We start from the raw sequence: 14,010 nt of genomic DNA on the forward strand, positions 1-14,010 counted from the left end.
GTGGGAACAGCAGGGGGTGAAGGTGCTGTGTTTAAAGAGGTGGAGTTATGCAGATCTAAAACGCGTGGATTGCAGCAGCAGCAAGCCGAAAAGTGCAGGCATGTAAGGGATCTAGAGGTTGACAACATGTCTTCTTAACGGGAGTCCAGGAGCTCATCTCCACAAATGGACTTTTCAGGATCCTTGGGTGGCTCCGTAGTTTGAAACCAATTCTGGTTATCGCTTCTCGGCCTTTTGGCTAAGATCAAGTGTAGTATCTGTTCTTATCAGTTTAATATCTGATACGTCCCCTATCTGGGGACCATATATTAAATGGATTTTTAGAACAGGGAGATGGAAAAAGAGCTTGCTCTGTCCACTCCACGCATTGACCTGGTATTGCAGTATCTCCAGGACCGGTGCACCCCTTCTTTAATGCAGTTTCTAAAATCAGAAAGAATTGAATTCAATGTTTTTTGTTCATTTTGCTTGTTTGTCAGATTTTGGGATGGACTCTTTGGCTTTGCTTTTCTTCTCCTCATTGGATTTTTCATGTTCAAAGTTGCAGAAGCCAGATTACAAGCTCATTTTGGTTCAACTTCAGCAACTGTGCATTGCATTGCCATGTAATGTGATGCAATGCTATCTTTCTAGCTCTCCCTTTTTACTTCCTTTTGGATAAACAGACATATTAGGCAAGCATTTTGGAGCTTTCACCTAAATAACTACAGGTGGTGAGATAAGCTGCACAATATAATTGACCTTTCAGTATATTGTTGCACACACACCATCTATTTAGCAAATGCCCTTGTTATCAACAGCAGCCTTTTAAACTCACCTGAGCTAACAGGTATGTGCGCTGGTTACTCTGCTGCGCTTAAAATTTCTTTTTTGGTTTGCTACAATGCCTTTTCTGAAACATTGTCTCCCTCTGCTGGAACACTGACTTCTTTCATTTAATGCCTGCAGACTATAAAAGAGAACCCAACCCAAAAAGTTTGGTTGATTAGTCTGTGGCATTCTGTTAAACTGTTGCTTATGGCGGTCTCTGTGAGCTTCTCAGCGACATTCAGCCAGCCAGGTATCCTGCCTGCAGTAGATGGAATGTGGCAATGGAACGCTGGCTGCGCGTGTCATAATAGGCTCTGAGCCTTTATATACCTGTGCACAGCAGCAGCCACCTTCAGTCTGCTGCTGGACAGCCAGCAGCAGCAGCAGCAGGAGAGGTATGTAATCAGGAGCCCTCCTGCTAAGGGTAGACAGCTGCTCGTTCCACCCCACCCCCCGCCTTAATTGGTTCTCCTCCCTTCCAACGGTGTTGAGGCGGGTGGGAACAGCAGGGGGTGAAGGTGCTGTGTTTAAAGAGGTGGAGTTATGCAGATCTAAAACGCGTGGATTGCAGCAGCAGCAAGCCGAAAAGTGCAGGCATGTAAGGGATCTAGAGGTTGACAACATGTCTTCTTAACGGGAGTCCAGGAGCTCATCTCCACAAATGGACTTTTCAGGATCCTTGGGTGGCTCCGTAGTTTGAAACCAATTCTGGTTATCGCTTCTCGGCCTTTTGGCTAAGATCAAGTGTAGTATCTGTTCTTATCAGTTTAATATCTGATACGTCCCCTATCTGGGGACCATATATTAAATGGATTTTTAGAACAGGGAGATGGAAAAAGAGCTTGCTCTGTCCACTCCACGCATTGACCTGGTATTGCAGTATCTCCAGGACCGGTGCACCCCTTCTTTAATGCAGTTTCTAAAATCAGAAAGAATTGAATTCAATGTTTTTTGTTCATTTTGCTTGTTTGTCGGATTTTGGGATGGACTCTTTGGCTTTGCTTTTCTTCTCCTCATTGGATTTTTCATGTTCAAAGTTGCAGAAGCCAGATTACAAGCTCATTTTGGTTCAACTTCAGCAACTGTGCATTGCATTGCCATGTAATGTGATGCAATGCTATCTTTCTAGCTCTCCCTTTTTACTTCCTTTTGGATAAACAGACATATTAGGCAAGCATTTTGGAGCTTTCACCTAAATAACTACAGGTGGTGAGATAAGCTGCACAATATAATTGACCTTTCAGTATATTGTTGCACACACACCATCTATTTAGCAAATGCCCTTGTTATCAACAGCAGCCTTTTAAACTCACCTGAGCTAACAGGTATGTGCGCTGGTTACTCTGCTGCGCTTAAAATTTCTTTTTTGGTTTGCTACAATGCCTTTTCTGAAACGTTGTCTCCCTCTGCTGGAACACTGACTTCTTTCATTTAATGCCTGCAGACTATAAAAGAGAACCCAACCCAAAAAGTTTGGTTGATTAGTCTGTGGCATTCTGTTAAACTGTTGCTTATGGCGGTCTCTGTGAGCTTCTCAGCGACATTCAGCCAGCCAGGTATCCTGCCTGCAGTAGATGGAATGTGGCAATGGAACGCTGGCTGCGCGTGTCATAATAGGCTCTGAGCCTTTATATACCTGTGCACAGCAGCAGCCACCTTCAGTCTGCTGCTGGACAGCCAGCAGCAGCAGCAGCAGGAGAGGTATGTAATCAGGAGCCCTCCTGCTAAGGGTAGACAGCTGCTCGTTCCACCCCACCCCCCGCCTTAATTGGTTCTCCTCCCTTCCAACGGTGTTGAGGCGGGTGGGAACAGCAGGGGGTGAAGGTGCTGTGTTTAAAGAGGTGGAGTTATGCAGATCTAAAATGCGTGGATTGCAGCAGCAGCAAGCCGAAAAGTGCAGGCATGTAAGGGATCTAGAGGTTGACAACATGTCTTCTTAACGGGAGTCCAGGAGCTCATCTCCACAAATGGACTTTTCAGGATCCTTGGGTGGCTCCGTAGTTTGAAACCAATTCTGGTTATCGCTTCTCGGCCTTTTGGCTAAGATCAAGTGTAGTATCTGTTCTTATCAGTTTAATATCTGATACGTCCCCTATCTGGGGACCATATATTAAATGGATTTTTAGAACAGGGAGATGGAAAAAGAGCTTGCTCTGTCCACTCCACGCATTGACCTGGTATTGCAGTATCTCCAGGACCGGTGCACCCCTTCTTTAATGCAGTTTCTAAAATCAGAAAGAATTGAATTCAATGTTTTTTGTTCATTTTGCTTGTTTGTCGGATTTTGGGATGGACTCTTTGGCTTTGCTTTTCTTCTCCTCATTGGACTTTTCATGTTCAAAGTTGCAGAAGCCAGATTACAAGCTCATTTTGGTTCAACTTCAGCAACTGTGCATTGCATTGCCATGTAATGTGATGCAATGCTATCTTTCTAGCTCTCCCTTTTTACTTCCTTTTGGATAAACAGACATATTAGGCAAGCATTTTGGAGCTTTCACCTAAATAACTACAGGTGGTGAGATAAGCTGCACAATATAATTGACCTTTCAGTATATTGTTGCACACACACCATCTATTTAGCAAATGCCCTTGTTATCAACAGCAGCCTTTTAAACTCACCTGAGCTAACAGGTATGTGCGCTGGTTACTCTGCTGCGCTTAAAATTTCTTTTTTGGTTTGCTACAATGCCTTTTCTGAAACGTTGTCTCCCTCTGCTGGAACACTGACTTCTTTCATTTAATGCCTGCAGACTATAAAAGAGAACCCAACCCAAAAAGTTTGGTTGATTAGTCTGTGGCATTCTGTTAAACTGTTGCTTATGGCGGTCTCTGTGAGCTTCTCAGCGACATTCAGCCAGCCAGGTATCCTGCCTGCAGTAGATGGAATGTGGCAATGGAACGCTGGCTGCGCGTGTCATAATAGGCTCTGAGCCTTTATATACCTGTGCACAGCAGCAGCCACCTTCAGTCTGCTGCTGGACAGCCAGCAGCAGCAGCAGCAGGAGAGGTATGTAATCAGGAGCCCTCCTGCTAAGGGTAGACAGCTGCTCGTTCCACCCCACCCCCCGCCTTAATTGGTTCTCCTCCCTTCCAACGGTGTTGAGGCGGGTGGGAACAGCAGGGGGTGAAGGTGCTGTGTTTAAAGAGGTGGAGTTATGCAGATCTAAAACGCGTGGATTGCAGCAGCAGCAAGCCGAAAAGTGCAGGCATGTAAGGGATCTAGAGGTTGACAACATGTCTTCTTAACGGGAGTCCAGGAGCTCATCTCCACAAATGGACTTTTCAGGATCCTTGGGTGGCTCCGTAGTTTGAAACCAATTCTGGTTATCGCTTCTCGGCCTTTTGGCTAAGATCAAGTGTAGTATCTGTTCTTATCAGTTTAATATCTGATACGTCCCCTATCTGGGGACCATATATTAAATGGATTTTTAGAACAGGGAGATGGAAAAAGAGCTTGCTCTGTCCACTCCACGCATTGACCTGGTATTGCAGTATCTCCAGGACCGGTGCACCCCTTCTTTAATGCAGTTTCTAAAATCAGAAAGAATTGAATTCAATGTTTTTTGTTCATTTTGCTTGTTTGTCGGATTTTGGGATGGACTCTTTGGCTTTGCTTTTCTTCTCCTCATTGGATTTTTCATGTTCAAAGTTGCAGAAGCCAGATTACAAGCTCATTTTGGTTCAACTTCAGCAACTGTGCATTGCATTGCCATGTAATGTGATGCAATGCTATCTTTCTAGCTCTCCCTTTTTACTTCCTTTTGGATAAACAGACATATTAGGCAAGCATTTTGGAGCTTTCACCTAAATAACTACAGGTGGTGAGATAAGCTGCACAATATAATTGACCTTTCAGTATATTGTTGCACACACACCATCTATTTAGCAAATGCCCTTGTTATCAACAGCAGCCTTTTAAACTCACCTGAGCTAACAGGTATGTGCGCTGGTTACTCTGCTGCGCTTAAAATTTCTTTTTTGGTTTGCTACAATGCCTTTTCTGAAACATTGTCTCCCTCTGCTGGAACACTGACTTCTTTCATTTAATGCCTGCAGACTATAAAAGAGAACCCAACCCAAAAAGTTTGGTTGATTAGTCTGTGGCATTCTGTTAAACTGTTGCTTATGGCGGTCTCTGTGAGCTTCTCAGCGACATTCAGCCAGCCAGGTATCCTGCCTGCAGTAGATGGAATGTGGCAATGGAACGCTGGCTGCGCGTGTCATAATAGGCTCTGAGCCTTTATATACCTGTGCACAGCAGCAGCCACCTTCAGTCTGCTGCTGGACAGCCAGCAGCAGCAGCAGCAGGAGAGGTATGTAATCAGGAGCCCTCCTGCTAAGGGTAGACAGCTGCTCGTTCCACCCCACCCCCCGCCTTAATTGGTTCTCCTCCCTTCCAACGGTGTTGAGGCGGGTGGGAACAGCAGGGGGTGAAGGTGCTGTGTTTAAAGAGGTGGAGTTATGCAGATCTAAAACGCGTGGATTGCAGCAGCAGCAAGCCGAAAAGTGCAGGCATGTAAGGGATCTAGAGGTTGACAACATGTCTTCTTAACGGGAGTCCAGGAGCTCATCTCCACAAATGGACTTTTCAGGATCCTTGGGTGGCTCCGTAGTTTGAAACCAATTCTGGTTATCGCTTCTCGGCCTTTTGGCTAAGATCAAGTGTAGTATCTGTTCTTATCAGTTTAATATCTGATACGTCCCCTATCTGGGGACCATATATTAAATGGATTTTTAGAACAGGGAGATGGAAAAAGAGCTTGCTCTGTCCACTCCACGCATTGACCTGGTATTGCAGTATCTCCAGGACCGGTGCACCCCTTCTTTAATGCAGTTTCTAAAATCAGAAAGAATTGAATTCAATGTTTTTTGTTCATTTTGCTTGTTTGTCGGATTTTGGGATGGACTCTTTGGCTTTGCTTTTCTTCTCCTCATTGGATTTTTCATGTTCAAAGTTGCAGAAGCCAGATTACAAGCTCATTTTGGTTCAACTTCAGCAACTGTGCATTGCATTGCCATGTAATGTGATGCAATGCTATCTTTCTAGCTCTCCCTTTTTACTTCCTTTTGGATAAACAGACATATTAGGCAAGCATTTTGGAGCTTTCACCTAAATAACTACAGGTGGTGAGATAAGCTGCACAATATAATTGACCTTTCAGTATATTGTTGCACACACACCATCTATTTAGCAAATGCCCTTGTTATCAACAGCAGCCTTTTAAACTCACCTGAGCTAACAGGTATGTGCGCTGGTTACTCTGCTGCGCTTAAAATTTCTTTTTTGGTTTGCTACAATGCCTTTTCTGAAACGTTGTCTCCCTCTGCTGGAACACTGACTTCTTTCATTTAATGCCTGCAGACTATAAAAGAGAACCCAACCCAAAAAGTTTGGTTGATTAGTCTGTGGCATTCTGTTAAACTGTTGCTTATGGCGGTCTCTGTGAGCTTCTCAGCGACATTCAGCCAGCCAGGTATCCTGCCTGCAGTAGATGGAATGTGGCAATGGAACGCTGGCTGCGCGTGTCATAATAGGCTCTGAGCCTTTATATACCTGTGCACAGCAGCAGCCACCTTCAGTCTGCTGCTGGACAGCCAGCAGCAGCAGCAGCAGGAGAGGTATGTAATCAGGAGCCCTCCTGCTAAGGGTAGACAGCTGCTCGTTCCACCCCACCCCCCGCCTTAATTGGTTCTCCTCCCTTCCAACGGTGTTGAGGCGGGTGGGAACAGCAGGGGGTGAAGGTGCTGTGTTTAAAGAGGTGGAGTTATGCAGATCTAAAATGCGTGGATTGCAGCAGCAGCAAGCCGAAAAGTGCAGGCATGTAAGGGATCTAGAGGTTGACAACATGTCTTCTTAACGGGAGTCCAGGAGCTCATCTCCACAAATGGACTTTTCAGGATCCTTGGGTGGCTCCGTAGTTTGAAACCAATTCTGGTTATCGCTTCTCGGCCTTTTGGCTAAGATCAAGTGTAGTATCTGTTCTTATCAGTTTAATATCTGATACGTCCCCTATCTGGGGACCATATATTAAATGGATTTTTAGAACAGGGAGATGGAAAAAGAGCTTGCTCTGTCCACTCCACGCATTGACCTGGTATTGCAGTATCTCCAGGACCGGTGCACCCCTTCTTTAATGCAGTTTCTAAAATCAGAAAGAATTGAATTCAATGTTTTTTGTTCATTTTGCTTGTTTGTCGGATTTTGGGATGGACTCTTTGGCTTTGCTTTTCTTCTCCTCATTGGACTTTTCATGTTCAAAGTTGCAGAAGCCAGATTACAAGCTCATTTTGGTTCAACTTCAGCAACTGTGCATTGCATTGCCATGTAATGTGATGCAATGCTATCTTTCTAGCTCTCCCTTTTTACTTCCTTTTGGATAAACAGACATATTAGGCAAGCATTTTGGAGCTTTCACCTAAATAACTACAGGTGGTGAGATAAGCTGCACAATATAATTGACCTTTCAGTATATTGTTGCACACACACCATCTATTTAGCAAATGCCCTTGTTATCAACAGCAGCCTTTTAAACTCACCTGAGCTAACAGGTATGTGCGCTGGTTACTCTGCTGCGCTTAAAATTTCTTTTTTGGTTTGCTACAATGCCTTTTCTGAAACGTTGTCTCCCTCTGCTGGAACACTGACTTCTTTCATTTAATGCCTGCAGACTATAAAAGAGAACCCAACCCAAAAAGTTTGGTTGATTAGTCTGTGGCATTCTGTTAAACTGTTGCTTATGGCGGTCTCTGTGAGCTTCTCAGCGACATTCAGCCAGCCAGGTATCCTGCCTGCAGTAGATGGAATGTGGCAATGGAACGCTGGCTGCGCGTGTCATAATAGGCTCTGAGCCTTTATATACCTGTGCACAGCAGCAGCCACCTTCAGTCTGCTGCTGGACAGCCAGCAGCAGCAGCAGGAGAGGTATGTAATCAGGAGCCCTCCTGCTAAGGGTAGACAGCTGCTCGTTCCACCCCACCCCCCGCCTTAATTGGTTCTCCTCCCTTCCAACGGTGTTGAGGCGGGTGGGAACAGCAGGGGGTGAAGGTGCTGTGTTTAAAGAGGTGGAGTTATGCAGATCTAAAACGCGTGGATTGCAGCAGCAGCAAGCCGAAAAGTGCAGGCATGTAAGGGATCTAGAGGTTGACAACATGTCTTCTTAACGGGAGTCCAGGAGCTCATCTCCACAAATGGACTTTTCAGGATCCTTGGGTGGCTCCGTAGTTTGAAACCAATTCTGGTTATCGCTTCTCGGCCTTTTGGCTAAGATCAAGTGTAGTATCTGTTCTTATCAGTTTAATATCTGATACGTCCCCTATCTGGGGACCATATATTAAATGGATTTTTAGAACAGGGAGATGGAAAAAGAGCTTGCTCTGTCCACTCCACGCATTGACCTGGTATTGCAGTATCTCCAGGACCGGTGCACCCCTTCTTTAATGCAGTTTCTAAAATCAGAAAGAATTGAATTCAATGTTTTTTGTTCATTTTGCTTGTTTGTCGGATTTTGGGATGGACTCTTTGGCTTTGCTTTTCTTCTCCTCATTGGATTTTTCATGTTCAAAGTTGCAGAAGCCAGATTACAAGCTCATTTTGGTTCAACTTCAGCAACTGTGCATTGCATTGCCATGTAATGTGATGCAATGCTATCTTTCTAGCTCTCCCTTTTTACTTCCTTTTGGATAAACAGACATATTAGGCAAGCATTTTGGAGCTTTCACCTAAATAACTACAGGTGGTGAGATAAGCTGCACAATATAATTGACCTTTCAGTATATTGTTGCACACACACCATCTATTTAGCAAATGCCCTTGTTATCAACAGCAGCCTTTTAAACTCACCTGAGCTAACAGGTATGTGCGCTGGTTACTCTGCTGCGCTTAAAATTTCTTTTTTGGTTTGCTACAATGCCTTTTCTGAAACGTTGTCTCCCTCTGCTGGAACACTGACTTCTTTCATTTAATGCCTGCAGACTATAAAAGAGAACCCAACCCAAAAAGTTTGGTTGATTAGTCTGTGGCATTCTGTTAAACTGTTGCTTATGGCGGTCTCTGTGAGCTTCTCAGCGACATTCAGCCAGCCAGGTATCCTGCCTGCAGTAGATGGAATGTGGCAATGGAACGCTGGCTGCGCGTGTCATAATAGGCTCTGAGCCTTTATATACCTGTGCACAGCAGCAGCCACCTTCAGTCTGCTGCTGGACAGCCAGCAGCAGCAGCAGCAGGAGAGGTATGTAATCAGGAGCCCTCCTGCTAAGGGTAGACAGCTGCTCGTTCCACCCCACCCCCCGCCTTAATTGGTTCTCCTCCCTTCCAACGGTGTTGAGGCGGGTGGGAACAGCAGGGGGTGAAGGTGCTGTGTTTAAAGAGGTGGAGTTATGCAGATCTAAAACGCGTGGATTGCAGCAGCAGCAAGCCGAAAAGTGCAGGCATGTAAGGGATCTAGAGGTTGACAACATGTCTTCTTAACGGGAGTCCAGGAGCTCATCTCCACAAATGGACTTTTCAGGATCCTTGGGTGGCTCCGTAGTTTGAAACCAATTCTGGTTATCGCTTCTCGGCCTTTTGGCTAAGATCAAGTGTAGTATCTGTTCTTATCAGTTTAATATCTGATACGTCCCCTATCTGGGGACCATATATTAAATGGATTTTTAGAACAGGGAGATGGAAAAAGAGCTTGCTCTGTCCACTCCACGCATTGACCTGGTATTGCAGTATCTCCAGGACCGGTGCACCCCTTCTTTAATGCAGTTTCTAAAATCAGAAAGAATTGAATTCAATGTTTTTTGTTCATTTTGCTTGTTTGTCGGATTTTGGGATGGACTCTTTGGCTTTGCTTTTCTTCTCCTCATTGGATTTTTCATGTTCAAAGTTGCAGAAGCCAGATTACAAGCTCATTTTGGTTCAACTTCAGCAACTGTGCATTGCATTGCCATGTAATGTGATGCAATGCTATCTTTCTAGCTCTCCCTTTTTACTTCCTTTTGGATAAACAGACATATTAGGCAAGCATTTTGGAGCTTTCACCTAAATAACTACAGGTGGTGAGATAAGCTGCACAATATAATTGACCTTTCAGTATATTGTTGCACACACACCATCTATTTAGCAAATGCCCTTGTTATCAACAGCAGCCTTTTAAACTCACCTGAGCTAACAGGTATGTGCGCTGGTTACTCTGCTGCGCTTAAAATTTCTTTTTTGGTTTGCTACAATGCCTTTTCTGAAACGTTGTCTCCCTCTGCTGGAACACTGACTTCTTTCATTTAATGCCTGCAGACTATAAAAGAGAACCCAACCCAAAAAGTTTGGTTGATTAGTCTGTGGCATTCTGTTAAACTGTTGCTTATGGCGGTCTCTGTGAGCTTCTCAGCGACATTCAGCCAGCCAGGTATCCTGCCTGCAGTAGATGGAATGTGGCAATGGAACGCTGGCTGCGCGTGTCATAATAGGCTCTGAGCCTTTATATACCTGTGCACAGCAGCAGCCACCTTCAGTCTGCTGCTGGACAGCCAGCAGCAGCAGCAGCAGGAGAGGTATGTAATCAGGAGCCCTCCTGCTAAGGGTAGACAGCTGCTCGTTCCACCCCACCCCCCGCCTTAATTGGTTCTCCTCCCTTCCAACGGTGTTGAGGCGGGTGGGAACAGCAGGGGGTGAAGGTGCTGTGTTTAAAGAGGTGGAGTTATGCAGATCTAAAACGCGTGGATTGCAGCAGCAGCAAGCCGAAAAGTGCAGGCATGTAAGGGATCTAGAGGTTGACAACATGTCTTCTTAACGGGAGTCCAGGAGCTCATCTCCACAAATGGACTTTTCAGGATCCTTGGGTGGCTCCGTAGTTTGAAACCAATTCTGGTTATCGCTTCTCGGCCTTTTGGCTAAGATCAAGTGTAGTATCTGTTCTTATCAGTTTAATATCTGATACGTCCCCTATCTGGGGACCATATATTAAATGGATTTTTAGAACAGGGAGATGGAAAAATAGCTTGCTTTGTCCACTCCACGCATTGACCTGGTATTGCAGTATCTCCAGGACCGGTGCACCCCTTCTTTAATGCAGTTTCTAAAATCAGAAAGAATTGAATTCAATGTTTTTTGTTCATTTTGCTTGTTTGTCGGATTTTGGGATGGACTCTTTGGCTTTGCTTTTCTTCTCCTCATTGGATTTTTCATGTTCAAAGTTGCAGAAGCCAGATTACAAGCTCATTTTGGTTCAACTTCAGCAACTGTGCATTGCATTGCCATGTAATGTGATGCAATGCTATCTTTCTAGCTCTCCCTTTTTACTTCCTTTTGGATAAACAGACATATTAGGCAAGCATTTTGGAGCTTTCACCTAAATAACTACAGGTGGTGAGATAAGCTGCACAATATAATTGACCTTTCAGTATATTGTTGCACACACACCATCTATTTAGCAAATGCCCTTGTTATCAACAGCAGCCTTTTAAACTCACCTGAGCTAACAGGTATGTGCGCTGGTTACTCTGCTGCGCTTAAAATTTCTTTTTTGGTTTGCTACAATGCCTTTTCTGAAACGTTGTCTCCCTCTGCTGGAACACTGACTTCTTTCATTTAATGCCTGCAGACTATAAAAGAGAACCCAACCCAAAAAGTTTGGTTGATTAGTCTGTGGCATTCTGTTAAACTGTTGCTTATGGCGGTCTCTGTGAGCTTCTCAGCGACATTCAGCCAGCCAGGTATCCTGCCTGCAGTAGATGGAATGTGGCAATGGAACGCTGGCTGCGCGTGTCATAATAGGCTCTGAGCCTTTATATACCTGTGCACAGCAGCAGCCACCTTCAGTCTGCTGCTGGACAGCCAGCAGCAGCAGCAGCAGGAGAGGTATGTAATCAGGAGCCCTCCTGCTAAGGGTAGACAGCTGCTCGTTCCACCCCACCCCCCGCCTTAATTGGTTCTCCTCCCTTCCAACGGTGTTGAGGCGGGTGGGAACAGCAGGGGGTGAAGGTGCTGTGTTTAAAGAGGTGGAGTTATGCAGATCTAAAACGCGTGGATTGCAGCAGCAGCAAGCCGAAAAGTGCAGGCATGTAAGGGATCTAGAGGTTGACAACATGTCTTCTTAACGGGAGTCCAGGAGCTCATCTCCACAAATGGACTTTTCAGGATCCTTGGGTGGCTCCGTAGTTTGAAACCAATTCTGGTTATCGCTTCTCGGCCTTTTGGCTAAGATCAAGTGTAGTATCTGTTCTTATCAGTTTAATATCTGATACGTCCCCTATCTGGGGACCATATATTAAATGGATTTTTAGAACAGGGAGATGGAAAAAGAGCTTGCTCTGTCCACTCCACTCATTGACCTGGTATTGCAGTATCTCCAGGACCGGTGCACCCCTTCTTTAATGCAGTTTCTAAAATCAGAAAGAATTGAATTCAATGTTTTTTGTTCATGTTGCTTGTTTGTCGGATTTTGGGATGGACTCTTTGGCTTTGCTTTTCTTCTCCTCATTGGATTTTTCATGTTCAAAGTTGCAGAAGCCAGATTACAAGCTCATTTTGGTTCAACTTCAGCAACTGTGCATTGCATTGCCATGTAATGTGATGCAATGCTGTCTTTCTAGCTCTCCCTTTTTACTTCCTTTTGGATAAACAGACATATTAGGCAAGCATTTTGGAGCTTTCACCTAAATAACTACAGGTGGTGAGATAAGCTGCACAATATAATTGACCTTTCAGTATATTGTTGCACACACACCATCTATTTAGCAAATGCCCTTGTTATCAACAGCAGCCTTTTAAACTCACCTGAGCTAACAGGTATGTGCGCTGGTTACTCTGCTGCGCTTAAAATTTCTTTTTTGGTTTGCTACAATGCCTTTTCTGAAACGTTGTCTCCCTCTGCTGGAACACTGACTTCTTTCATTTAATGCCTGCAGACTATAAAAGAGAACCCAACCCAAAAAGTTTGGTTGATTAGTCTGTGGCATTCTGTTAAACTGTTGCTTATGGCGGTCTCTGTGAGCTTCTCAGCGACATTCAGCCAGCCAGGTATCCTGCCTGCAGTAGATGGAATGTGGCAATGGAACGCTGGCTGCGCGTGTCATAATAGGCTCTGAGCCTTTATATACCTGTGCACAGCAGCAGCCACCTTCAGTCTGCTGCTGGACAGCCAGCAGCAGCAGCAGCAGGAGAGGTATGTAATCAGGAGCCCTCCTGCTAAGGGTAGACAGCTGCTCGTTCCACCCCACCCCCCGCCTTAATTGGTTCTCCTCCCTTCCAACGGTGTTGAGGCGGGTGGGAACAGCAGGGGGTGAAGGTGCTGTGTTTAAAGAGGTGGAGTTATGCAGATCTAAAACGCGTGGATTGCAGCAGCAGCAAGCCGAAAAGTGCAGGCATGTAAGGGATCTAGAGGTTGACAACATGTCTTCTTAACGGGAGTCCAGGAGCTCATCTCCACAAATGGACTTTTCAGGATCCTTGGGTGGCTCCGTAGTTTGAAACCAATTCTGGTTATCGCTTCTCGGCCTTTTGGCTAAGATCAAGTGTAGTATCTGTTCTTATCAGTTTAATATCTGATACGTCCCCTATCTGGGGACCATATATTAAATGGATTTTTAGAACAGGGAGATGGAAAAAGAGCTTGCTCTGTCCACTCCACGCATTGACCTGGTATTGCAGTATCTCCAGGACCGGTGCACCCCTTCTTTAATGCAGTTTCTAAAATCAGAAAGAATTGAATTCAATGTTTTTTGTTCATTTTGCTTGTTTGTCGGATTTTGGGATGGACTCTTTGGCTTTGCTTTTCTTCTCCTCATTGGATTTTTCATGTTCAAAGTTGCAGAAGCCAGATTACAAGCTCATTTTGGTTCAACTTCAGCAACTGTGCATTGCATTGCCATGTAATGTGATGCAATGCTATCTTTCTAGCTCTCCCTTTTTACTTCCTTTTGGATAAACAGACATATTAGGCAAGCATTTTGGAGCTTTCACCTAAATAACTACAGGTGGTGAGATAAGCTGCACAATATAATTGACCTTTCAGTATATTGTTGCACACACACCATCTATTTAGCAAATGCCCTTGTTATCAACAGCAGCCTTTTAAACTCACCTGAGCTAACAGGTATGTGCGCTGGTTACTCTGCTGCGCTTAAAATTTCTTTTTTGGTTTGCTACAATGCCTTTTCTGAAACGTTGTCTCCCTCTGCTGGAACACTGACTTCTTTCATTTAATGCCTGCAGACTAT

At 44.8% G+C, this 14,010-nt stretch overlaps 11 non-coding genes across 11 annotated transcripts; all 11 read left to right on the forward strand.

The window, feature by feature from the left end:
* Positions 1 to 218: 218 nt before the first annotated feature.
* On the forward strand, positions 219 to 409 carry LOC141183954 (U2 spliceosomal RNA). The gene has a single exon (XR_012258757.1). It is a non-coding gene; the product is annotated as a U2 spliceosomal RNA (small nuclear RNA).
* A 1,115-nt stretch (positions 410 to 1,524) lies between these two features.
* Positions 1,525 to 1,715, forward strand: LOC141183956 (U2 spliceosomal RNA). The gene has a single exon (XR_012258759.1). It is a non-coding gene; the product is annotated as a U2 spliceosomal RNA (small nuclear RNA).
* A 1,115-nt stretch (positions 1,716 to 2,830) lies between these two features.
* On the forward strand, positions 2,831 to 3,021 carry LOC141183957 (U2 spliceosomal RNA). The gene has a single exon (XR_012258760.1). It is a non-coding gene; the product is annotated as a U2 spliceosomal RNA (small nuclear RNA).
* A 1,115-nt stretch (positions 3,022 to 4,136) lies between these two features.
* On the forward strand, positions 4,137 to 4,327 carry LOC141183958 (U2 spliceosomal RNA). The gene has a single exon (XR_012258761.1). It is a non-coding gene; the product is annotated as a U2 spliceosomal RNA (small nuclear RNA).
* A 1,115-nt stretch (positions 4,328 to 5,442) lies between these two features.
* LOC141183960 (U2 spliceosomal RNA) lies at positions 5,443 to 5,633 on the forward strand. Its single transcript, XR_012258762.1, has one exon. It is a non-coding gene; the product is annotated as a U2 spliceosomal RNA (small nuclear RNA).
* A 1,115-nt stretch (positions 5,634 to 6,748) lies between these two features.
* Positions 6,749 to 6,939, forward strand: LOC141183961 (U2 spliceosomal RNA). The gene has a single exon (XR_012258763.1). It is a non-coding gene; the product is annotated as a U2 spliceosomal RNA (small nuclear RNA).
* A 1,112-nt stretch (positions 6,940 to 8,051) lies between these two features.
* Positions 8,052 to 8,242, forward strand: LOC141183962 (U2 spliceosomal RNA). The gene has a single exon (XR_012258764.1). It is a non-coding gene; the product is annotated as a U2 spliceosomal RNA (small nuclear RNA).
* Positions 8,243 to 9,357: 1,115 nt separating this feature from the next.
* LOC141183963 (U2 spliceosomal RNA) lies at positions 9,358 to 9,548 on the forward strand. The gene has a single exon (XR_012258765.1). It is a non-coding gene; the product is annotated as a U2 spliceosomal RNA (small nuclear RNA).
* A 1,115-nt stretch (positions 9,549 to 10,663) lies between these two features.
* LOC141183183 (U2 spliceosomal RNA) lies at positions 10,664 to 10,854 on the forward strand. The gene has a single exon (XR_012258185.1). It is a non-coding gene; the product is annotated as a U2 spliceosomal RNA (small nuclear RNA).
* Positions 10,855 to 11,969: 1,115 nt separating this feature from the next.
* LOC141183199 (U2 spliceosomal RNA) lies at positions 11,970 to 12,160 on the forward strand. Its single transcript, XR_012258199.1, has one exon. It is a non-coding gene; the product is annotated as a U2 spliceosomal RNA (small nuclear RNA).
* Positions 12,161 to 13,275: 1,115 nt separating this feature from the next.
* LOC141183964 (U2 spliceosomal RNA) lies at positions 13,276 to 13,466 on the forward strand. The gene has a single exon (XR_012258766.1). It is a non-coding gene; the product is annotated as a U2 spliceosomal RNA (small nuclear RNA).
* Positions 13,467 to 14,010: the final 544 nt, after the last annotated feature.

The sequence above is a fragment of the Phyllobates terribilis genome, unplaced genomic scaffold (genome assembly GCF_046119375.1).
Source record: "Phyllobates terribilis strain yellow unplaced genomic scaffold, ASM4611937v1 Scaffold_38__1_contigs__length_12584779, whole genome shotgun sequence".
In the NCBI taxonomy this organism is placed as follows: domain Eukaryota; kingdom Metazoa; phylum Chordata; class Amphibia; order Anura; family Dendrobatidae; genus Phyllobates; species Phyllobates terribilis.